The 24797-nt window shown below is 33.7% G+C and overlaps 1 protein-coding gene across 3 annotated transcripts in view; it reads left to right on the top strand.

The window, feature by feature from the left end:
• The window catches only part of Pde8b_0 (high affinity cAMP-specific and IBMX-insensitive 3',5'-cyclic phosphodiesterase 8), a 156846-nt gene that overhangs the window by 52661 nt on the left and 79388 nt on the right, over positions 1-24797 (top strand). For all 3 annotated transcript variants that reach the window (XM_054235057.1, XM_011183242.3, XM_054235058.1), the window contains one exon: positions 1757-1806. The gene's annotated coding sequence lies outside the window, so the exon portion shown is untranslated. The remainder of the gene's footprint in view (positions 1-1756; positions 1807-24797) is intronic.

Here is a 24797-nt window from a genome sequence, read left to right on the forward strand (position 1 = left end):
GTGCAAACCGAATATTATTATTCGAATAATGCCCTATTCGGTTAATTCGGTTAGACGATTAGTCGAATAACAAGAGCTCTAATGTAAATATACTTTTTTAAGCCTGAGTATCTTGGAAGTTTTTCGATTTTTTGAATTTTTTGACAGTTTCAACTTTTTTCAAATCTGTCATAAAATAAAAAAATTAAGCATTGCAATTTCGAAATTTTGAAGTAAGTAATATTCGAACATCAACTTTTAACAGTTTGTGCCTTTTCTCAGAGATTTTTTTTTTAATTTGTTTCCATGTTTTGAGAAGTTTAATTTCGAATTGTGTAATATCTAATTTTCGAAATTAAACTTTTTGGTGTTGAAGTATTTTTATATTACTTTTTTAGAATCGATATTTATCGGTTGGTTCTCTACAAGGTTAGTCCTCTATGTTAATAATGATTACTCTGTTTTAGTAGATCGGATATAAGAAATGATTTTTCTTAAGAAATTTTTTGTTTAGGCTTTGGCTTAAGCTTTGTTCTGAGTAGTAAGCACTTTGATACAAATTGAAGTTCTGATGAAAATACTTCAAAAATGTTATAATTAAGTTATAAAGCATACCTTTAGGCGTACAACTGTCTTCGTTAAGAATGTGCGCATTCATAACATAATATTTTTGTTGTTTGAGAATATATTTCGCATTTATATCGATTACCTTGCTTTTCTGGGAATATTTCTGATTAAAGTTCTCCTTCTTCAATAGTCTAACTTACTTCCGTCATAATTTGTATTCTTCGCCAATACTTGTCAATACTCTGATTGTACTTCAAATTTACGTTTTTCATTTTCCTGCTCTTCGTACGCTTCAATTGCACGCTACCAGCGCTTGCGGTGATTTAATTTGGTCGCTCTTTCCCCTACAACCTGTTGACATATTTCCTGTAATTTACCATTTTCGCATTTGTCGGTTGTCGATTATTGATTGCTCTCGTCGTTGTCGTTGTCCTTTGTAATTTTGTGGTTACAAGTGTCTACAAAATTTACTTTTTCTCATTTTCTTTAGAAATATTCTACTTGTGGTAGAGCACATATTACAAGGAAATATTAAATTTTTGATTGAAATTGTGAAAAAATTTAAATAATTCTCATAGGGACACAATGCAAACATGCCATTGGACTATTGTTACAGCAAATAAAAGCATAAAATGTTAAATTCAATAACATTTTCTATGATTGCAAATGAATTTTGTGTCCATTGAATGGTATAATAAATGAAATTCATTCTAAGTGTATGCTTGAGAAATATGATATGAGCAGTGCTCGAGCTCTAACTCAATTGCAATAAATAGTATGTATTTTAAGGGTTTACGATTTCAATAAATGCTAAAAATATATATTAATATTATGACATATGCTCATTCTGATTCTGAGAAGTACTTTTATTTGTAATATTTGTATGTATCTCTTTTGAAATTTTAGCCCTCAAAGTGTTATTTATTTATTTTTTGTTTTATTTTTGTATTTAATATTTATTTTGGTATTTATGTATTTATTAATGCATGATTCTTCAAATGTGTATTCAAAAATAAATAAAATTTGACTGCTTATCGCAATTTTCATTAATTTTCTTCGAGCGCCTAAAGGTAGGCAACGCAATATGAACTTTTGAATAATACCAGATTTACACATATGTCTTCTAGTCATTATTTAAAGACATTTTTTACTTTTAAAATTTATTTATTTAAAATTAATATTTACATTTTAATTTTTTTTCTCTTTACAGTACAACATGAATATAATATCCTGAATTGGCTTTAAACACAAACTTTTATGGTGAGTACTTTTTGGCGCAAATTATTTTTGACAAAGCAATGACATACAATTTCTAATCATTGCATGCAATCAAGCTTAGTACCCTGTAAATTTTACATTATTTTAAAAATGATGGCTGATATGACATTATTTGTCGATTTTAAAAAAATATTAAATATATTGAAGCAGTAATTCTACTGTTTTGCAACTCATTCTCTCGTAAAGCAACTCAATCAAGGCATTCAGCTATTTGGTGGACGAAAACTGTCGAGTCACCTAAAGTTTTTAAAATTGCTTTAATCGATTGACAAATTATGCCGGACGCAACACTAAATTTTACACCCCCTTAGCTTTCAATTTTTCTCTCTTTAAACTCAGCAATTTTGCTTTGAATTAGATTTGCTTTTAAATCAATTTTTTCTTTTTCAAGAATTTCAACCAAAATATTGCAGATGCTTGATATTGCTTCGTTTAATTTTCACTTTGCCAATTGGAAGTACAAAAAGTTTGCTATAAGCAGCACATACAGGCAGCTACACGCTTACAACAATATATGTGTGCAAGTACAAGTTTTTGTAATCAGCAGCATACTTTCAGGCGTTCGCACGTAAACGCCAACAGACACACTCATACACACATATTTACATTGGAATTTTGACTTGTGTGAAGTTTGTCGTCTCGCCTTTCATGCACACATTCGCTTTTTAAACAGTTGGCTTGGGTTCGACGCGTCAATATGTATGTAATTTAACGCCTGTTCTGCTTTAAAGTCATAACTTTCTTATATTCTTAAATTTCGCGTTGTTACTCTCGCTGTTTTTTCCTCTAATTTCTTTTATTTTAATTTGTTTTCTCCCTTGTTGCTATTCAATTTTATACGTTTGGCGCATTTTAAAACATTTTTTATATTTTTCATGAGGGATACATAAACATAGCATACAACCACTCAAAGCTTTTGTAAATTTGGCGGGATTCCCATATTGACTTCAAAATATGTTATATAATTCGCTTTTATTTTCATTTTATTTTCTTTGCACCTTTACCTCATACTCTTTGTATACTCAATTGCCTAACGGCCGTATTTATTTAACTTTCTTTGAAATTTTTGAAGTGACCCTATTTTAATTACTGTTGACACGTTCTGCCGCAGGCTTCTGCTGAAAGTTAACAAGGTTGTTGCAATTTTATTTTCCGGCAAATTGATTCTGCTCTAACACAATAACCACAAAAATATGTATATTTTTATAGCATTTTCCGGATTAATTATTTTTTGAAAAATCTGTGTGTGGGAAAATTATTTTATTAAAAAAGTCCAATCAAGTGGCAACACTAAAAAACATATTCCATGAAAATCTTTATTAAATATTCAAAATTTATTTCAATAGAAGATTTCAAATAGTTGACAGCACTCTTAAACGATCATCCACAATGAAAACCAATAAATGAATATTTTCTTTTAAATAATTATATTGCAATAATTTATTCATATCTTAAATTTTTTGGCCAACGACCTTAAAAAAATATTTTCGATTTTTGTCTTTTATGATTTTGTAATTTATTAATGATCTCATCAAAAAACAAGTAAGGAAAGGCTAAGTACGGGTGCAACCGAACATTTTATACTCTCGCAATTTATTGAAGAAACATACAAACATACAAAATTTACCCATAAATTCGGCATAAAGCTTAACAAAATAACGAAAATCGTAATATATACTATATGAGGGCTGAGGTAATTCTTTTATTTTGACCAGCAGCATACACTATATTCAAGACTATACGCTCACTTAATTTTGCTAAGATATCTCACATATTAACCAATACATATATGCGGAATAAGCACCGTATTTTTGAAAAACCTATAATTAGATATATGGGAGATAGGAGATGTTATGACCCGATTTTAATAATTTTTTCAACAGAAAACTATTAGAAGAAAATAATTTCCTCTGAATTACATTAAATTATCAGAGAGATTTACCCAAATTTTCGGTTAAAATTTACCCTTAGGCGCTGAGTTCAACATGTTCGATATCTGGCGCCTTGAACAGTTATAGTCCGTTTTCGACAATTTTTTCACAAGCGAAGTCAGAGATGATGTGTACTATTTGTGCAAAGTTTTATTCCGCTATCTTCATTGGTTTCTTATGTATACATGATAAAGTGAAGGATTCAGATGGAATTAAAAATTGAGTTATATGGGAAGTAGGCGTGGTTGTGAACCGATTTCGCCCATATTTCACCCGTGTCATCAAGGTGTCAAGAAAGTGTTATATATCAAATTTCATTGAAATCTGTCGAGTAGTTCCTGAGATATGGTTTTTGACCCATAAGTGGGCGATGCCACGCCCATTTTTCATTTTGTAAAAAAGTCTGAGAGCAGCTTCCTTCTACTATTATTTATGTGAAATTTTGTGTTTCTGTCGTTTTTCGTTAGTGAGTTAACCCACTTTTAGTAATTTTCAACCTAACATTTCTATGGGGGGTGCCACGCCCACCAATCCAATTCAAAATATTTTCATGGTGTGTGGTGGGGTACGTAAGAGAACCGACTGCAGAAAGTTTGGTTTATATAGCTTTATTGGTTTGCGAGTTATATATAACTAACCGATTTGTGGACGGGACCACGTCCACTTCCCCAAAGAAACTACACCCAAATATGCCCCTTCCTAGTGCGATTCCTTGTTCCAAATTTTACTTTTATAACTTAATTTATGGCTTAGTTATGATACTTTATGTGTTTTTGGTTTTCGCCATTTTGTGGGCGTGGCAATGGTCCGATTTCGCCCATTTTCGAAAGCCCTCTCACTGCCCCAAGGAACATGTGTTCCAAGTTTCATTAAGATATCTCAATTTTTACTCAAGTTACAGCTTGCACAGACGGACAGACATCTGTATTTCAAAGCTACTTGTCACCCTGATCACTTTGGTATATATGATTCTATATCTAACTCGTCTAGTTTTAGGTGTTACAAACAAACGTTATGTGAACAAAACTATTATACTCTCGTAGCAACTTTGTTGCTAGCAACTTTTTTGCGAGAGTATAAAAATTGTACGTAAAATTTTCGAACAGGTGGCAATATTATATATTTTTTTGAAACTACCGAAGTATTTGACGCCTATTCCAAAAAAATCTTCTCTCTCTTTCCATATCTGCCTCATTTCTAGATATATATCATATTTTTCAAAAATCTTTATACCTTCCAATCTCACCAAAAAAATCTCAAAATTAATAGCATATCAAATAACTACCAACCTCAGTACAGCGTAATTAGAAAACGCACTCACTTAATTACAATCGAAGCATAAATTTAGGCTGACAGTATCGCTCGTCTGTGCTGCTGACTGATGAGCGCGATAAACAAATGTGATGAATGTAATGAAAGATTGAGTGAAACGGGGAACTCAACTGATGCGCCATTTACACCAATTTACTGTAAGCAACACAAGCAGCAACAACAACAAGAACAGCAAATAGTTATCAGTTGATTTAGTGTGTAAGGGTGCTTAACGTAGCTGGTTAATTACAGAATGTTGTAGACAATTAAGATAAATAATAGTTAAATGCAGAAAACGTGGCGTTAAACTCATCTTTCATATTTATACGTAGCGCTCGAGCACACAAGCGAAGATAGAAAAGCGAAATCAATCATACGCCATGGTGGGTCGGCTATTTGCATATAGTCTAATAGAGCATATCATTAGTTGGAAAGGGTGTGCATTTTAATTAAGGAGTGTAAACAATTAATTTTAGTGCAATTTAAAGATTTTTAGCGTTTAATTAATACACAAAAAATTCTCAAATTAATTTAAATTGACTTTGCATAATAAAATTTGAGTATTTCTTCAGTTTAAGTTGAAAAAATATATCCAACTCACCTAATGAATAACTTATGCTAAATGCTGGGCATTAATAATGCAAAATCATTAAAGTGAACAGTTATCTCATTTGATCAGCTCCCTTACTCACACAGCCTCGCTGTCCGTCACGTCGCTGCTGTCAACAACAGACTGTTTGTCGGTCAATCATGTAGTCATCGCATTTAACAGACGGAATTATGCGAGTGGCACGTGCGTGCGTGCAAATGGAGCAACGGAGATTTCAGATAAATTATGTGCTGTGATGACTTACAAATTTGTATAATAACGCTATGATATATTAAAGCAGGGTAGAAAATGAGTGTTGTAGTTGGGCTATACTTGTAGATTACAAGAACAAAAAATTTGTGAATTTAAATATGAATTAAATGAAAACAGCTGAATGATATTTTTTAAATATAAATAGTAAAAGCAATTTTTATAAATTCTCTAAATGTAAATAAATATAATACTTTTTAAACGTGGTGGCAACACTTTGAATAATTTTATCTTAGTTATAATAATTTCTATTACATTATCTATCTTGTTTCATACCATATTATACAGAGACTATGCTAGATTAAGCAAATGTAATTTAGTTAAGTGGCAACCCTATTCAAAATTACTTAATTATATTTAAAAAATATTTATAAATAGGTAAAAAGATTAATATCATTAATTCACCTATTGAAATTTCAGAATGGTTTTTAATATTTTTATATATGGCAACCCTAAATATTACATCAATTAAAAATAATTTTTTTATTCGAAGCTAAATTAGTTTTTCTGCGCTCATTTGAAACGGTAAATTTCATTTTCACAGTCGTTAATTGTTAAATGTTTGAGGGTGGCAACTCTATGAGAAATCAATTTTTAAACGAAGTTGGTAAAACTAAAAGAGTTATATATACCAAAGGGATCAGGGTTAAGAATGGAGTTCAAATCCGGATGTCTGTCCGTCCGTCCGTCTGTGCAAGCTGTAACTTGGGTAAAAATTAAGATATCTTGATGAAACTTGGTACAAATATGGTAGTAAAATTTGGTACAAAGGATCGTGAAGGGGCATATTTGGATGTAATTTTTTTAGAAGTGGGTGTGGCCCCGCCCCCTACTAAGTTTTTTGTACATATCTCGTAAACTTATAAACCTATATCAAGCATATATCAACTTTCCAGAGTCGTTTCTTTTAGGTGCTACCTTATACAGACCAAAAATGGAGGAAATCGGATTACAACCACGTCCATACAAAGGTTATTTTGAAAACTACTAAAAATGCTGTAATTAAGTAAGGGAAAACACTAGATACCTGAAATTTCACTATAAAGAAGTTAGGGAAGAGCTGCACTCAAATTGGTGTATAAAATTGTAAATAGGTGTGGCTCCGCCCACTTATGGGTCAAAAACCATATCTCCGAAACTACTCGACCAATTTCATTTTCCTTGCATCCCATTCACATATTGTGAAAGTCCAAATCGGTTCGTAACCACGTCTACTTCCCATATACCAGAACTTTAAAGTCGATCTGAGGACCTCAATGCTTCTAATTTTATTTTACCAAAAAAGGTAGGTCTCTAAGATATTTTGAAAAAATTCTGAGGGAATATCTTTCTTTTAATAATATGTCTACATGCCCAAAATACGTTAAATCGGGTCATTACTTCACTTAACTCCCATATACATAACATTTGGGTTTCCAACTTTCAATGGACTTTATACAATATATATATGACGAATATGTGGGACAAATTGTGTGTTATATAATATTAATAAAGTTAAATAAATAAATTGCGAGAGTATAAAATGTTCGGTTACATCCGAACTTAGCCCTTCCATACTTGTTAATAATAAGTTTGAAGAAAATTCATACTCTGATACACTGTTTTAATAATACTATCTCCATATGTATAGAACAGGTGGCAACTCCATTAAAGAATATTTATAGCTGACCCAAAACAGAAAAAGAAATATATAGCTTAAGATGTTTCTGTAATTATCCACATCAATCCTCCAGTACAACCGCATAGAATATTTATAGCTGACCCAAAACAGAAAAAGAAATATATAGCTTAAGATGTTTCTGTAATTATCCACATCAATCCTCCGCTATGAGTAGCGCAGAAGAATTGGAGTCACTTAGCTTTGATATCCAGCAGACAAAATGCGAGGAAAAAATTAAGAAAAAATGCGGAAAAAAGGACCAGGCAAAATCAGTTTAATCACATAAATTAACGCCGAAAAGGCAGACGTAAAATGAAACGCCGTTAAAACAGCAACAACAAATTAGAACTCAAGCCACAAAAAAGAATTTGAGTATTTTCCGAGTTAACAAATTATAGCATTTTCAGCCAACTGCCAACCCCCTTAATGTCTGCCCATTTTTTCTACGCCCTTTTTGTTTCGCTTTTCATCACATATTTGCCACATTTCCAACTTTCCATTTCACTTGGCGTGCTGTAAATTTGTATTTTCTTGCTTTCGTTACCACAAAATTTAATCAATTAAATTTCTCTCTTGAATGCACAGCCAACCAACCGACAGCTATGACAGCTACGACGCCAACCGACAGCATCCGAACCGTCGTTTGTGTGTGTGTGGTTGTTTTTAAGTTGTATTGCTTTCTAAATTGATGGGTTGTGTTGAAAATCATAGCCACATTACCACACTAAAGCCACTGAATGACTGAAAACAAAACTCAAAACGGCAAAACTTTCAGCACACCAAAACACGCACACACATATATACTTTATAATTCTATCCTTACATATATAGTGAACACGCAGCGTTACTTGCACGCAATTACACAACGCCAACTTAACGAGCAGCGCCACAGCTGGCAATCAATGCTAAAAAGTTTTTTTTATGGAGGCGTGTTACTCGCTCAGCTTACTGCTCGGCTGCTGGTGTGGCTGTCTGACTGTTGAGCCTTCTTGCCAGTTAGCTTAGTTCAGTTATGGCATTTTTTCGGCGTGGAGTCGTTAAAAGCCTCTATTTTCGAGGTTTTGATAGTGAGTTATACTGTGACTTTGTGTTTGTGGTAGTTAACCTGCAATTTATATGGTGTGCCATATTGTTTGAAATTCCAAGCATTGCTTGTGGCGGTGCTTTTCAAGTGAAATAAGTGGTTTTGGGTAGTTTTAAAGTGTTTAAAGAGTATTTTTATGCATATAGACAAGCTTACTTGAATAATCCTGATGCTTGTTTTATCAAAAAAAGTATACTAGTAAATAAAGCATACTTTTAGGCGGTATATATTTTTCTACTTTTGCATTGACTCTGATTGTGCTTGCACTTCTCAACACGTTCATAGAACATCAAATTATCATAGCTTTTCAGTTGACTGTTTCTGATGCGGGCACAGATTTAAATATAAACAGCTAAGGATAGGTCTCGTTAATGGTATATGAAATTTTTTTGGGAATATTGTAGGCTGCTACAACAACAATAAGCAACGATTTGTCAAAGGTTAGGTTAGGTTAATCTGGCAGGCAGTGTGCCACACATAGACCGATTTTAGTACTTTGCGGTACCATATTAAGTGCTGTCACGTAGTCAATGTAGGGTAGTCAGAATTAGAAGAATTTCAAAAGTTGATGTGGCTTCACTATCAATCTCAATCCAGATTATCGTACTGTGAAGCCCCCAAGTGCTAATGCCGTTGTCTTAACACTGCCGGGCAAGTTCCATTGTCTCTCTGGTACCAGTGAGTATACCGACCATGTTCCTAAATTTCCTTCTATCGAGCGTCAGTAAGAACTACGGGTATTTCTGATCTACCGCTTTACACATAACTTTTGCAGTTTTGCATCCCGGTAGATCCTTTGAACTTTCTTAAAAAGTTCCTGTCGTGATCATTGTATAGGTCATATATACGATCTGTCAAAACTCCTGGAAAACCTATTCCGTTATTCTAAAATTCTATCAGAGAATTTTGCATTATTGCTTAATTGCAGTCTTAAATTCTTATCTACTGACGTAGTAAAAACGAAAGATCCACTTTAACAACTTTCATTCAACAAAAATGCTTAAGAACATCAATTCAATTAACATTTCAAGCACTTTTGTTTATCAGAGATTAAATCGAAATTCTATTAAGCAACAGTTGCTTATCACTTCACGTCGCTGACGAAGTCAATGACAATGACTTTCATAGCAAAAAGCGTTAACACAAGCATTTGACAGCTGCAAGTGCATAGCAGCTATCTACTTATATATAACTAAAGCAGTGATGCCATGCTAGATAAAAATGCCTAGCAAAGGCGCTACGTAACGCTTTATCCCGCACAAATAAGTTATGAAAATACTTTATAAATGACTTATCAAACACTTACTCGGGCACACAATTCTATATTATGGCTGAAGAGCTATAGAACATGTGTGTGTTACATATAAGCCGGAGGGGCTTTCTAGGAATAGTATTATAGAGTTATTGAAACTAATTTTTGGTGAGATTTTAAGGTGAAAGGAAGTAGAAAAAATGAAATTTAGGAATCAAGGAATTAAGGAAGGGAAATATTTAATTTTTATTTTTTCCTATTTTTTCATAGATTTTTTTCTCAGTTGTATAAAAAAAATTATTTAAATAATTTATTGGCCGCCATTTTTCATAGTCTCATCACCTCTGCTACTCTAAAATTTCCCTACAGGGTCTCTATTATATGTATGAATGCTCGAGTATTTAAATTAATTTATTCTAAACGCTCTCAAGCGTCCGTTCAAAAATATTAAAACACAAACAAGCAACAACAGTAATAAAGTAATGAATGAAAATGTCATACTAAAATGCTTAAGAGCGTTTAAATATGTATATGAACTCATTTAGAAAGCATATTTGTTGACTATGCCTGCCTAATGTCAGCTAATTTAAGCGCAAGAAAAGCGAAGAAGACACTTTAAACTCCCCAACAGCCACAGCGTTTAGCGAGTGAGCGTCGGTAGGTGGCTGTCGGGGCGTATGAGTAATGAAAGTGTGTAGCAACAAAGCAAATTTTGTTTTAAAACAGAATAAAAGCAAAAACAAACACATGAAGCTGACATTTTTATATAGAGCAAAGAATTAAATCAATGGAGGAAGCAGTAGATAAAAAGCGTCGCACACTCAAACACACTTCTTGCGTTTTCGCTGTGAAATTCCTTATTTATTTGACAAGCGTACAAACAAAGAGCCGCCGGATGTGTGTAGTTGGTAATAAACGGCGCTGATGAAAGGCTGTGAAAAATAAACAAAGTGCGAGCATAAGGAAAAGCATATAAATTTAAATTTGGGGAAATTTTGCATATATATGTATAAGTGTTTTTGGATGTATGAATATAAATTTATGAATATATATATGTATATATGTGACTTTAGCATGTTTTTCTGCCGTTATAAGCCACATTTTCACATTCCTTCACTGCAAATAACCCACAGCCGTGCCAGAGGGCTCCATAAAAGGGATCATAGGCGAAAATATTTGACATTCCTAGCAACCTTGTGGCTTCTTTTCACATTTCGGTTAACTGAGATGGCAGTAATCATATAATGAAAATTCCACAAATTCCTTAAAAATTTAGAAACTCGATTAAACTTCAATGTTATGCTCCTAGGAAGCTAATATTCATTCTTTGTTTAATTATTAAAAACTGAAGTATTTAAATTTTATTTCTGACAACGTATTTATAAATACATATATTGATATAGCCCTAGACACCCAATTTACCGCTTAATATTTTTTTGAAATAGGTGGCAACTCTGTTCAAAAATATTTTTGGTTCAACACCTAGATTTCTTTTTAGAAGCCATATATTATTATTTTATGCGAATTAGTTAATTTATTGGCTTGTTTTGATTTTTTAAGATGCTGGCAACCCTATTCATACGAATTTGTTTATAAATAAATATAAAAAATTATGCATAACTGTATTCTCAGTTAACGCTCTCTTTTATCATTTTCTATTTTGAAGTTAATTTTATTTTTCGGGCAGGTGGCAACTCTTTTTTTCACTAATTTTGTTTCAATATTTGATTTAGATACACATTTTGTATTTTGTGTGGAAAAAAATATTTTTTTAGTGATTTTTATTATACTCTCGCAACCTGTTGCACAGAGTATTATAGTTTTGTTCACATAACGGTTGTTTGTGTCACCAAGAAATAAAAGAGTTAGATATGGGGTCATATATATATAAATGATTAGGATGACGAGTGGATTTGAAATCCGGATGTCTGTCCGTCCGTCTGTCCGTCTGTCCGTGCAAGCGATAACTTGAGAGGATTGCTTTGGAAAATGAGCAAAATCGATCCACGGCCACGCCCACAAAATGGCGAAAACCAAAAACACATAAAGTGTAATAACTAAGCCATAAATAAAGTTATAACAGTAAAATTTGAAATAAAGGATCGCACTAGGAAGGGGCATATTTGGATGTATTTTTTATTTTAAGTGGGCGTGACCCCGCCCCCAAATAGGTTTTTTGTATATAACTCGCAAACCACTAAAGCTATATAAACCAAACTTTATGTAGTCGATTCTCTTACGTACCCCACCACACTTCATGAAAATAGTTGAAATCGGATAATAACCACGCCCACCTCCCATACAAAGGTTAGGTTGAAAATTACTAAAAGTGGGTTAACTCACTAACGAAAAACGTCGGAAACACTAAATTTCACATAAGAAATGGCAGATGAAAGCTGCACTCAGATTTTTTTACAAACTGGAAAATGGGCGTGGCGTCGCCCACTTATGGGTCAAAAACCATATCTCAGGAACTACTTGACCGATTTCAATAAAACTTGGTTTGTAATAGTTTCCTTACCTCCCAATAATATGTTGTGAAAATTGGCCAAATCGCTTCACAACCACGCCAACTTCCTATATACCAGAATTTTGAAGACGATCTGGATCGTTTACCTTATAATATATAAAGTAAGCACTAGTGAAGATATCGATGCTGAACTTTGCACAAATACTATGTTTATAGTGTGGCAGCCCCATTCTAAAAATCGGATCATAGGTTTTCGAGGACCCATATATCGAACATGAGGACCTCGGTGCTTCTAACCTAATATTATGGTTTCCAACTTTCAATGGACTTTATACAATATATATGACGAATATGTGGGTCAAATTGTGTGTTATATAATATTAATAAAGTTAAATAAATAAATTGCGAGAGTATAAAATGTTCGGTTACACCCGAACTTAGCCCTTCCTTCTTGTTTTTATAACAATTCATACATCAATACCTAAATCTTTCCTCCAGTGCTTTCAAAATGTCCACATTTTACCAAATATATGTGGCACATCATTTATTCATTCGTAGATAAATACACATATGTTTATCGCTAAACATCCAAACCCAGTATCCTGCAGCTCAGAAATACCTTTCTCCGGTAATAACCAACAACAATTTTAATACTTTGAAAGCAGCAAATGTGCACAGTTAATGCTTAAAAAGCACCAAAGTGCTGTCTAAGAGTCTTAAAGCAACGCTGTCTGCACATTAACAGCTGCCGAAGTGATCGATATTGGTATACATATATACGATATAAAGCAGATAGATAAGCATATATGGGCACTTATAAATAAATAAAAGCGTCATGTATGTGCCTAAGTATGTCGGCTAACGGCGTGTCACGTTCTAACGGAATTGATTTTCATAACGGCCAGCAGGCAGAGCAGGTCGCCGAAGCAAATTTATTATAACTTGCCTACAATAAAATAAAAAAAGAGAAGGACTAACCAATATACGGTGGCTGCGCGCGGTGAGAGAAAGCTTATATGGATGTGTGTGAATATGTATAAACTTGTGGTCCATGCGCTGATTGACCTCCTTTTTTATGACCACATGTCTGTATATCCAACCATATATACTTTTATAATGTACCACATTTGTGGTGGCTTATCCTTTGGCCGTGACGTTCATTTGTTTGTACGAGGTTTGTAAAGCAGTCACGTGCTGTGTGCTAATGCTCATAGATCTCACACATACAAGCTCCACCTTAGATACTTATATATATTTATATACAATAGATACTTACATACGTTCACACTCCCTCTGTTAATCAATAATTATCAAGTGACTTGGAAGTTTATGCGCGCGCATCCGCACCGACTACTCTGTGGTCTATGGCAGTTTAATCACGTCCCCCAGCCAAGGGCCAGGGCCAACAATGCCTTCAGCTTGTTTACAAATACTTAAATACATATATGTATGCTTATATACAAGCGCGCACATAATTTATGCCTACAAATGTGTGTCTGTATGTATATCTCTACTAAGCAATAGCCGTCTGACGTTAGCACCTTGTGCTTATATAGAGACTCTTTAGTCATATGTTATGTGCTTTAACACACACTTTTTTATCGCTTTTGTCTCGGAACTCTTGCGTTTAGTGCTTTAAACAGTTTTTATCTTTTTTTTCTATATTTTTTAAATTTATTTTTATTTATTTATATTTTTTTTACTTTTTCAATTCTTTATATTTTTTCCTTTTTGCTGATAAACTTTATCTATCCGCCTTGTCTATTACGTAGATACTTTATGTTCCTAATAAGTCTGCACTCGTTTTGGCTTTTATTAACTCGCCTTGTGTTGTTGTTGCTGTTGTTATTTTCAACTTGGCCTCTGCTGTCCGCGCACATCGTCTATGGGATATCTTGTCGTCGTCATCAGCGTCAAGGGGAAATTCCTTATTTGCGCACCATACTCAGAGGGGCGGTTGGGGTTTATTCTGTGGTAGCTTATGCTTAAAATCCCGTTGCGTGCAGTTCCACACAAAAACCGTTGGGGAGTTTTTAGCAAGTAAAATTGCCAGAAAAGTGTTGTTGTTGTCTATTTTATTTTTGTTTATGTGCGTCTGTCTCACGTGAGTTAGTGCTTGGCATGAAGTGCAATTATTTATTCGGTATGGAAGATGTGTTTGTGTGTGCGTGTGTGTCTTGGCGTGAATTTGCGTAAGTCGCTTTAACTTTTTCGCTGGCACTTGAATCTGCAAATGTCTAGCGAGACGATTTGTTGCTGGCAAATGATTATGTGGCAATTTCGTTGAAGTGCACAGCGTATAAGCGTATAAACAGCAATTGCATTTGTTTTCTGCTGTGCTCATGTCAGCAGATCTCATAAAAATGTGAGATGATTTTACTTTTTTTTTGTATTTGTTTTCTAATTTTAGTATTGTAGCATTTGCATTGTTAAATTAGACAAATTGCTCGTATTAAAATAAGATTGGACTTTATTTTAATTGGCTATCCTCATCTTGCTATCATTGCCTTTCAAAGGAGTTTAACTTCCCAAGACCATGAAAGAACGTTAACATTCTAGACAGACTAAGCCTTCAAGTGAATAATATAAAGTAATAAGATGGCATTTAGAGTATGCCAACCCCAATACCGAATCAATAATTTCAGTCTTTTAAGAGATAATTCAACACTTTAATATTCGAGGAGTGTTAAAAAATACCGGGCATTTTCCTTTGAGAAAAAAAAATTATTAATTCGACATTAATTGTTAACGCCTTCAAAATAGTCCCCATTCGATATTATGTACTTATGTCAGTGCTTCTTCCAGTCGTCGAAGGACTTCTCAAACTGGATTTTTGGGATATCCTTCGACTCTTTCAGCGCTTTCTAGTATGCTTGTAAAACGGCCCTTTAAGGTTCTCTTTAGTTTTGGAAATAGGAAAAAGTCAAACAAGGAGACATGAATCTGGCGAATATGAAGGCTTCTTTTTCTTGACTGGCGTAGACACCGCTTACGCGGTTATAGCCGAGTCCACAACAGCGCGCCCCGTATCCCTCCTTCTGGCAATTTGGCGTTAATTGGTTATACCAAGCGAAGCCAGGTCCCTCTCCACCTGGTAGACCTTTCATCGGAGTGGTGGTCTCCCTCTTCCTCAGCTTCCTCCAGCGTGTACTGCATCGAATACTTTCAGAGCTAGAGCACTTTCATCCATTGGAACAACATGTCCGAGCCAGCGTAGCCGTTGCCTTTTTATTCGCTGGACTATGTTTATGTCGTCGAATAACACATACAGCTCATCGTTCCATCGTCTGCGGTATTCGCTGTTGCCAATGTTAAAGGGACCATAAATCATCCGCAAAACCTTTCTCTCGAAAACTCCTAGTGCCGTCTCATCGGATGTTGACATTGTCTACGCTTCTGCACCGTAAAGTAGGACGGGAATGATGAGAGACTTGTACAGTTTGGTTTTTGTTCATCGAGAGAGGAGTTTACTTTTCAATTGCCTACTTGGTCCATAGTAGCACCTGTTGGCAAGAGTGATTCTGCGTTGGATTTCCAGGCTGACATTGTTATTGCTGTTAATGCTGGTTCCTAGGTATACGAAATTATCTACAACTTCAAAGTTGTGACAGTCAACAGGGACGTGGGAGCCAAGACTCGAATGCGCTGACTGTTTGTTTGACGACAGGAGATATTTCGTCTTGTCCTCGTTCACCACCAGACCCATACGCTTCGCTTCCTTATCCAGTCTGGAAAAAACAAAACTAACGGCGCGGGTGTTGTTTCCAATGATATCGATAACATCGGCGTACGCCAGTAGCTGTACACTCTTATAGAAGATTGTACCTTCTCTACTTAGATCTGCAGTTCGTATTAGTTTCTCCAGCATCACGTCAAAGAAATCACACGAGAGTGAGAATATGAAGTCTAGAGCGAGCGACTATAAAGTAATGTTTTTGATCAAGAATTTACGAAAAAGCTGCCAAGTGTAAGTTTTTAACAAACGAAAATCGCCACGCTCATAATCTTAGTCTACAAACAAGTAAGCAATTGGACATTTAAAAATTCCCGTTATTTTTTGAACACAACTTCTTACTATATCATCTCACTAATAATCTCTAAAGGAAATAATATATTTATTTTGTACCACATGAATCATAATTCAGCACTCATATGACTTTCTCTTCCACAATAAATATCGAAAAATTATTTAAAATCCATGAACAGTAATAAACAGCTGTCACATCATATGATTGATGATGTTGCCATATTAACTCGAAAACAAGTTTCGATTGCAAGTAAAGTTTAGTAAAATATTAAATCTGTATTTTTTGAAAGCTAATACCTCTAAACTCTTAAAAAATAGTATACTTTTAGGAACGAATTCTGTTAAGAGTTAATGAGCTTCAACAAATTTCAAATGACTGATTGAAACTAAAATACAATTGGAGTTCTTATAATGTCATATAAAGAGAAATTATTATACTCATAGAGTAAACGAGAGAGTAACGAACGAACGGAAGTAAAATGAATTAAGCAATGATCAACGATACCAATGCTGTCTTCAGTAGCGCAATCTTTAATGAATTTATTTCTACAACAGTAGAGACACGCCATTCACTAGATACAATAAAGGTATTAACAAATGAAGAAAATTTTTGTAGAATTTTATTTCTAGAATACTTCTTAGAAATATTGAATTCACGATTTCTTTGAAAAATATCGAAACTTTAGTCTACATAACTTTGGACTCCGATACTACCTGGAAATAATAAACCATATGATTTTTCGGATGAATATATGTAAGTTTCGATAGGTCTTTTATTGGATATGATTCACTTTTGTATATACCCCTAGTCAGACATTACATTACTCAATATTATTACACACGAATTGCGGGAAAAATTTAATATACTTCATTCTTGGCGGAAGCAACCGAAAAAGCAAATTAATAAATCTCAGCAACTAGCCTAACAAAAAAATAAAAAAAAACAACAAACCATTTCCTTTATGCGAAATATCGAAATTTATGACTTGCACTTAAATATTTAAGTGATTACGTAGACAAATTACATTTTCTGGTATATTTGGGCAATATATCTTCGACGCCTTTGTTTAGCTAATTACTTCATTCATGCCATTTAAATTCACTCACTTGTGTGTGTGCGGTTATTGTTTTTATTATTGTTTCAATATTAGCGCACGAGCAGTCAAGAAGCAATTTTTCAAGTGACTTTCTCAGAAAGCAAATGAGCTACCGTTTTTGCGGTTTGATTGATGAGCCATCGCTGCCGTTATTTTCGATGGTTAATACGTTGAATAATTCATATTTCATCAAGTCGTTATTTTCACGCGTTTGCTTTCGGTTTGGCAGGTGAAGTACCTGCTTGCGCTCTGTAATCCACAGAACAAGCAAGTGAAATATTAAAATATTAATGCATACTGCGCTGTGAGCCATAACTTTCGCGAAAACATTTATTCAATTTGTTAAACGGTTTGTTTTTGCAACGCTTTGTTAAGTTAAAGGTGTTTTTATGAGAAAATAAAAATTAAAAATAATTACTCAATAATTTGCCTGGCTAAAATACTTATGTTTAGTTTAGAAAAGTAATTAGTAATTTCACGACCGTAAATTTTGATCAATTCAACCGTATGCATTTGCAAAAGTATACAAATTTGGAGAATGAGCAAAAATCAAAGAAGGGATAAATTTTAAATGCATGCCACGTGTTATGAAGCGGGGAGATTATTAATGAATTATAGTGCGCAGGAAAGTGAATTAATTTTGGATATGAATCGTTGGAATTCAAATTTTCTAAAATTTCATTTCATCTTAATATTGATTTGATTTTCTTATTTTTTCTTTTAGTATTTTTTTTGAACAGGTGGCAACCTCATTAAAATAAATCAAACAGAAGATGTTTTCAAATTCTGTTAATTTCATGTCCATATGGCATTCATTCATTTAATTAAATTATGTGCATAAAAATTTTAAACAGGTGGCAACTCGTTTAAATCTATATTTAGCACTTTAAATGATTTTAGTTTACCAAGATTCTCAAAATAGCTCGCTTATTTTCGTAACTTTTTTGAATTAATTTTTTGCATAGGTGGCAACATTCTTGAACATTTTTTGTCTCTCAAATTTCATTTTCGTATTTCATATACTAATGACTGAATTCTTCTGGGAGCGTAATTAAAATACTTACACTAAAATTTCCTTACAGTATTTGAGCTGAGACGAAGCGAGTCAACCACTTTACGAACTTTTTTACCACACATTTTGGAATAATAAAATTGTTCATGCTTTTCCAGACATAGCTCATATCAGCTATCAGTCATATGGCTTGTACTAACCCTTTCCTAAACTCTTCTATTAATCAGACTTTAACTCAAGGCATTTCGTTTACTTTAACTAAAATTAGCAACTCCACTCTCAACACTGTCTGACTTTCACCATCCAAATAATTTTACATTAATTAATTAATTGGCTAAAAATTGTGCAAAATGTTCCTAATTCAGTGAAGTGCAAAATGCTAGCCAATTGCAATTACCTTCCAGTCTAGCGAATTCTTTTATGCGTCAAAGAACATAGAGACCCATACTCCGGCTGCTGTTAACTACCAAATTACTTTATATTTTATTATTAGTTCATAATGGAGTAAGTTTAAATAAATAATAATCTTAACTTCAATATATTTAATCAGTGAGAAAACGGAGTGAAAATTGTGCTAGAAATAGCTACGCTGAAGACAGGTTTGTTAAGTGCAAACTCTTTTCGGTGTTGCCTTTAAACAACTTAGAGGATGTATAAAATAATAATAAATAAACGAAATAAATGATAGAACACGAAGAAAACATTCATTCAACTGCTAAAGAAGCCCGAAGTTTAGGTTATGTTTGAACAGGGTTGCCAATTATTAAAAAAAATATATTAAATTTTATACAGTTAAGTTTACTCAAGGAAATTGAAAATGGTATCTTACAAGCTTAAGCTTACAATATAACAAGAAAAAACGTTAACTTCGGCTATACCGAAGCTAATATACCCTTCACAGGTGCATTTATTTTAGTAACTATGTGTTTAAGCAAATCTAAAGACGGAAGAAAAGGTAAGTAAAAAAAAAAGAAAACATTTTATCAATTCTTTTTAGCGGGTTGTTTGCTAGAAACATTGAGGTTATATAGTTAACCGATCTGAACAATTTCTTCGGAGATTATATTATTACCTTAAGTAGTAATCCATGTCAAATTTCGTGAAGATACCACGTCAAATGCGAAAATTTTCCATACAAGCCATTGATTCCGATCGTTCGGTTTGTATGGTAGCACTAGTGAACCGATCCGAACAATTTTTTCGGAGATTAAATTAATTCTATGAGCAATAACTCACATAAAATTTCGTGAAGAAATTTCCATACAAGCCCTTGATTCCGATCGTTCAGTTTGTGTGACAGCTATATGATATAGTGGTCCGATATCGGCAGTTCCGACAAATGAGCAGCTTCTTGAAGAGAAAATAACATCTGCAAAATTTCAAAACGATATCTTAAAAACTGAAGGACTAGTTCGTATATGTACAGACAGACGGACATGGCTAAATCGACTCATTTCAACATACTGATCATTTATATATATACTTTATAGGGTCTCCGACGCTTCCTTCTGGATAGAGTTGCCAACTCGAAATTATACGAAATGTATAAAGTATAATTAAATATTTATTAGAAAAAAATTGATAGCTCGGAAGCTTTAAGTCACTTTAAAAACTTCTGTAATGTGATAGGAGCTTCAGCTAATGCATATCGACTTTGGCTCACTTCAATAAATACGTTCATATGGCACTTCCTCTTTTCAAACAGTAACAACTTACTCTAAAATTAGTTTATGCCACACCTTCATACCTACATACTACCTAGTTTATTTTAATACACAACACAAATATATATATCTAAATTCATTGCAAACAACTTTTCTATAATCACATTATTGCTGAACAAAATCACTGAGTCTCCAACCAAATCCACTACGCTCCCCCCTCCACTCTTGTCCACTGGCCTAACACATCAAAGCCACTAACTTTTGCATACTTTATGCTTCTTCTTCTGCTGCTTCTTCTTCTTCTTGTTTTCGTTAACTTTCGTCTAACAAATGTAAGCATATGCACATTCATATTCAGTGAGCGTGAGTTATGCGTGCCATGGCAAGTCGGAGGAAAATATTTCACTTTGATTAATTTTCGCTTTCCGCCGTAAACGCTGAGTGTTGTTGTACAACAACACACACAGTATAGATAAGTAGATATAGTTCCGCAGGAATTTTGTATTTGCTATCATTGTTGTTGTTGTTGTTGTCAACGTGACACGCACCCAGCATTATATTGGGGGAAATTTCCATTCGTGCGTGATTAATTTGCGTATAACGGCGCATGAAGCGCACTGACTTATGTCCAACAACGCCACACAGCCACCACTAAGCGACCAGCAATCGCTGAGTATCAACTTTGTATGCACGCGTGCGTGTGTGCTGTCATTTAAATATGCTTCGTAAAGTGTGTGTCCTGTTTGCCCGAAATGCTTTGGGGTACTGGCACATTCCTGTTGAAAATATATACTACTTATGCTTACATACAGCAACGGCAATAATAATAAACAAATGGGTATTTTCAATTAAATCTCTCGCCACTACATTGTGTGTGACGGTCAATTTGAGAAGCTGCGTGCCGGTATGTTGATCTACACTCACCAAGGACTTGACCACTTGGTCAGCTTAAGAAGTCACAAATCAATTTGCCAACAAAAACACACACGTGCAGAGATATTTGTATAATATATGCTTACAAATAATGCCTGACATGCCATCACTATTAAATAAAATGTCCTTCCCAGCATTGATGTCCTTATTGTAATTTTTTCATGCGCGTGTTCTCCAAAAAGGGTTTAACATACCCATCTTTAGGCTAATATGTTAGCGCATATTTAACAGTATTCATATATTTCGAGTGCTTATGCTAAATAAAATGTGAAAAATGTCTGCTCTGTGGGTAGTGATATTAAAGGACTTATCATCCTTTTTGTGGATTATATTCACATTAGGTGACATAATGGCAAATTGCTCGGGGTAATATTTTTTATTTATTTTATAAGCGTTGGGAATTGCTTTCAAAGTGATTTAAATGTGGGAAAGTGCATGTGTAGGCGTTTGAAAAATTTTGAAATATTGAAAAATCCACAAAATATTTGCATAAATAAAATTTAATTTTTCCTTAAAGAAATATTTTATATTTAAAGAAAAATTGAAGACCTATTTCAGATATTAGTACCTATCTTAAAAAATACTTTCAGTATTACTATTATGACCTGTTTTCCCCAGGTATTACCAATTAGCGCCAAATTGCCGAAAGGAAAGATACTTGGCGCGCTGTTGTGGACTCGGCTATAACCGCGTAAGCGGTGTCTACGCCAATCAAGCAGAAGAAGAAGTAATCTTATGAATTTTGAACTTTACAGCCCTCTCCGTCAGCTATACACTGCTCGCTTGTTCCCTAGTTGTCTATGACTGACAGTTCCCTTTTAAGATTTTTTTCAAGTATTGATCCCATTCTAACTGATGATTTTACTAAAGAGTTGCTCATGGAAGGACAGTAATTCTTTTGATAATCATTCGATTTTGCCTTGGTTGATGTCAAACGAGGAGAGACCTCGCTCAATTATAAGGGTCGTAATTCATGTTATCAAAGTATGATATATTTCGAATGCTTTGCAGTTTCAAAGGAGCAAATCTTGGTAAATTAGTTTCTTTTTGCTGCAAATTACTACTTTATCATTTGATTAGATTTCTTCCAAATCGGTCTTTTTAGTTCTATAAATGAAGACTCAAACTCTCGACGATCATCGAGCTTTGTTTTTGATTTTGAGGGTAGACACTCGTCAGATATCGTTTGCTCAGAGAAGTGAGATTTATGTGACAATGCCATCACATTTCGAATTCTTTTTAGTTTCGACATAAACTCAGCTTTTGAATATACCAAAACTACATATTCTTCAGAATCAGAAGTATTTCCAATTTCAACTAGAGATCTCATTGAAAACTCTAATGTTTTCTAGTTTACAAAATAATGAGTCTCTTCGGAACAAATTCTGGTCATGAATATCTCTTTCAAAAAATCTCTTTTGAAAAATTTCGACTCAGTTCTCGAGCGCTCCTTAGTCCTTAGAAGTTCTCAGAAGTTATGCGGAGGTATTTGCGCCGAAAGGTATGCTATATGAAATACAAAAATTTTGCTCCAAAAGGTATGCTATAAGAAGTCAAACATATTTAATTATTATAAATAAAGAAAAATTCCCATCAAAATATGCTAATGTCTGTCATCTCTGGATTATGCGGCTGTACAATAAAAGTGTCTCTCCAAATATTTTATTAACACACTAAATTAAATATATTATTTCCATTATTTCCCTGCAAAACTTTGAACAATATTTGAATCAATATTGCGCAGCTTCAAACTGTTGACCATCATTAAAAGGAAAATAATGAAAGTGTGTGCACCAAATTTAACCGTTTTCAACTTCTAGTGCTTGTGTTCTTTTGTTTTTGCATTTTGAAAATAACTTTCCTGACATGACACAAACAAACCACTTGTGCCACCAATTTCCTCCAATTCCCGGCAATTCAATGTTTTAACTATTTTACACATATTTCTGAAAAGTTGCCAAACTGTCGGATGCGGTCAAATAGTTTGTCGCACAGTTTCATGCTGCCGCCAACAGCCAACAAACTGTCTCGTACAGCTGAGAAGGGCATAGCGCGCAGCGTCTATTGTCAGTTGGTACAATAACAAAATCTAATAAGAGGACGCTGAGAGAGGTTAGAAGTGTGCTGCAGGCGACGCTATTCCATAAGTGTGTGGCAAAAGTTCTGCCATTTTCTTGCACACGTGTGTATGTGTTACTACTGTGTACATATCTACAAATGTGTAGTTTATTCATTGCAGTTAAGTGTTTTTCGATACTTTTTGTGCGGCACTTGAGCGCGTTTGTGTGGAAAGTGTAGAAATTAAATAAAATAGAAGAATAATGGACTCAGCATAAATGTGTGCGCGCACAAAAGTATGCTAGCTTATATGTATATGAGCGATAAATTGAAGGGGGTAAGAGTGCAGTAGATAAATGTATACTCGTGACAGCTCATTGCTCATTACTTTGTAAGTCCCGAACTATTTAGTTGAAAAGCAATATTTAAATTTTTGTGGCACGTATTTTTCGCGTGGGATGAGAAACATAACCACAAACTATGTAATACTTGGTATTAAAATGAATAAGGAGAGCTAATATGAATATGAAAGTACGATTTGCTGCTACCAGAGTTACATAATGGACTTTACGCCTAAATGTAGGCATCGTTATTTTACAACATTGCTTGTACTACATAGACATGTTGCCTACTTCCAGGGTTATATAGAAAAAGTTAAAAGATAAGATAGGAATTCTGGTTTCTTATTATCTAGAATAGTAATAGTTGACTGGTTTCTTATTATCTAGAATAGTTACAAAGAATGCATTTCATAAATTTTCACTTAAAAAATTATTAAAAACAATTCTCCCGCAAACCCGTTTTATTTGCTTATTAAATCAATTATAAACTATAAAGCTTTATTTTTCAACAGTAGCTCTTTGTGCCTTTGACTCTATCGAAAGTTATTAATTTGAAATATTCTTTTATGCTTTATTTACTCAGCTCGTCTATTGTTTGATTGTCAGCTTTTTATAATCAATTTTTATATCCACCATTCGCTACTGATTATATTTTCGCTTTTTAATAAACTCATAAAAGTCGCTTTAATGCAATTAAATGCAGTCACTTCCAATCGCCACTTTGCCTCCGGTGAAATTCGCTGCGTCGCTTAAATTGCTTTCAGTAAAATTTTATTATTTTGTTATTGAATTGTGGAACAAAAGCGAATGAAGTGCACGCAAATTACATTATAAAAAATATTTATTCAATTTATTAGTTATGTGAAAATAATATGACATATTTCTATGGGAAAGAATTCATTTGAATGAAATGAAGGAATAAAGTCGCTGAAATATGGACTCAAATAAGAATGAGATTTTCTCTTCATACAATAAATTTCATCAGTTTAGTTAATTGGCTGTACTTTTGTTCACAATTAATTAACCATTTGATGTTCTTTAGTAGAAGCAACGATTAACATGTTGACCTTGAAGAAGAAAGTGCGCTTAATAAATTGCCGCAAAATTAATTACCAATTCATTTTAGCCATAAAAATCGTCAATTGACAGTTTAAATGTACAGTTAATTGATTGAACGCTTACAAATTGCTCTTCATTAAGGCGTAATATGAGTTTATGCGCCTTAATGTATGCTATATTTTTTCTTTTACCCAGAGTACGGTGTAAATTGATTA

Source organism: Zeugodacus cucurbitae, chromosome 6, assembly GCF_028554725.1.
Source record: "Zeugodacus cucurbitae isolate PBARC_wt_2022May chromosome 6, idZeuCucr1.2, whole genome shotgun sequence".
NCBI classification, from domain to species: domain Eukaryota; kingdom Metazoa; phylum Arthropoda; class Insecta; order Diptera; family Tephritidae; genus Zeugodacus; species Zeugodacus cucurbitae.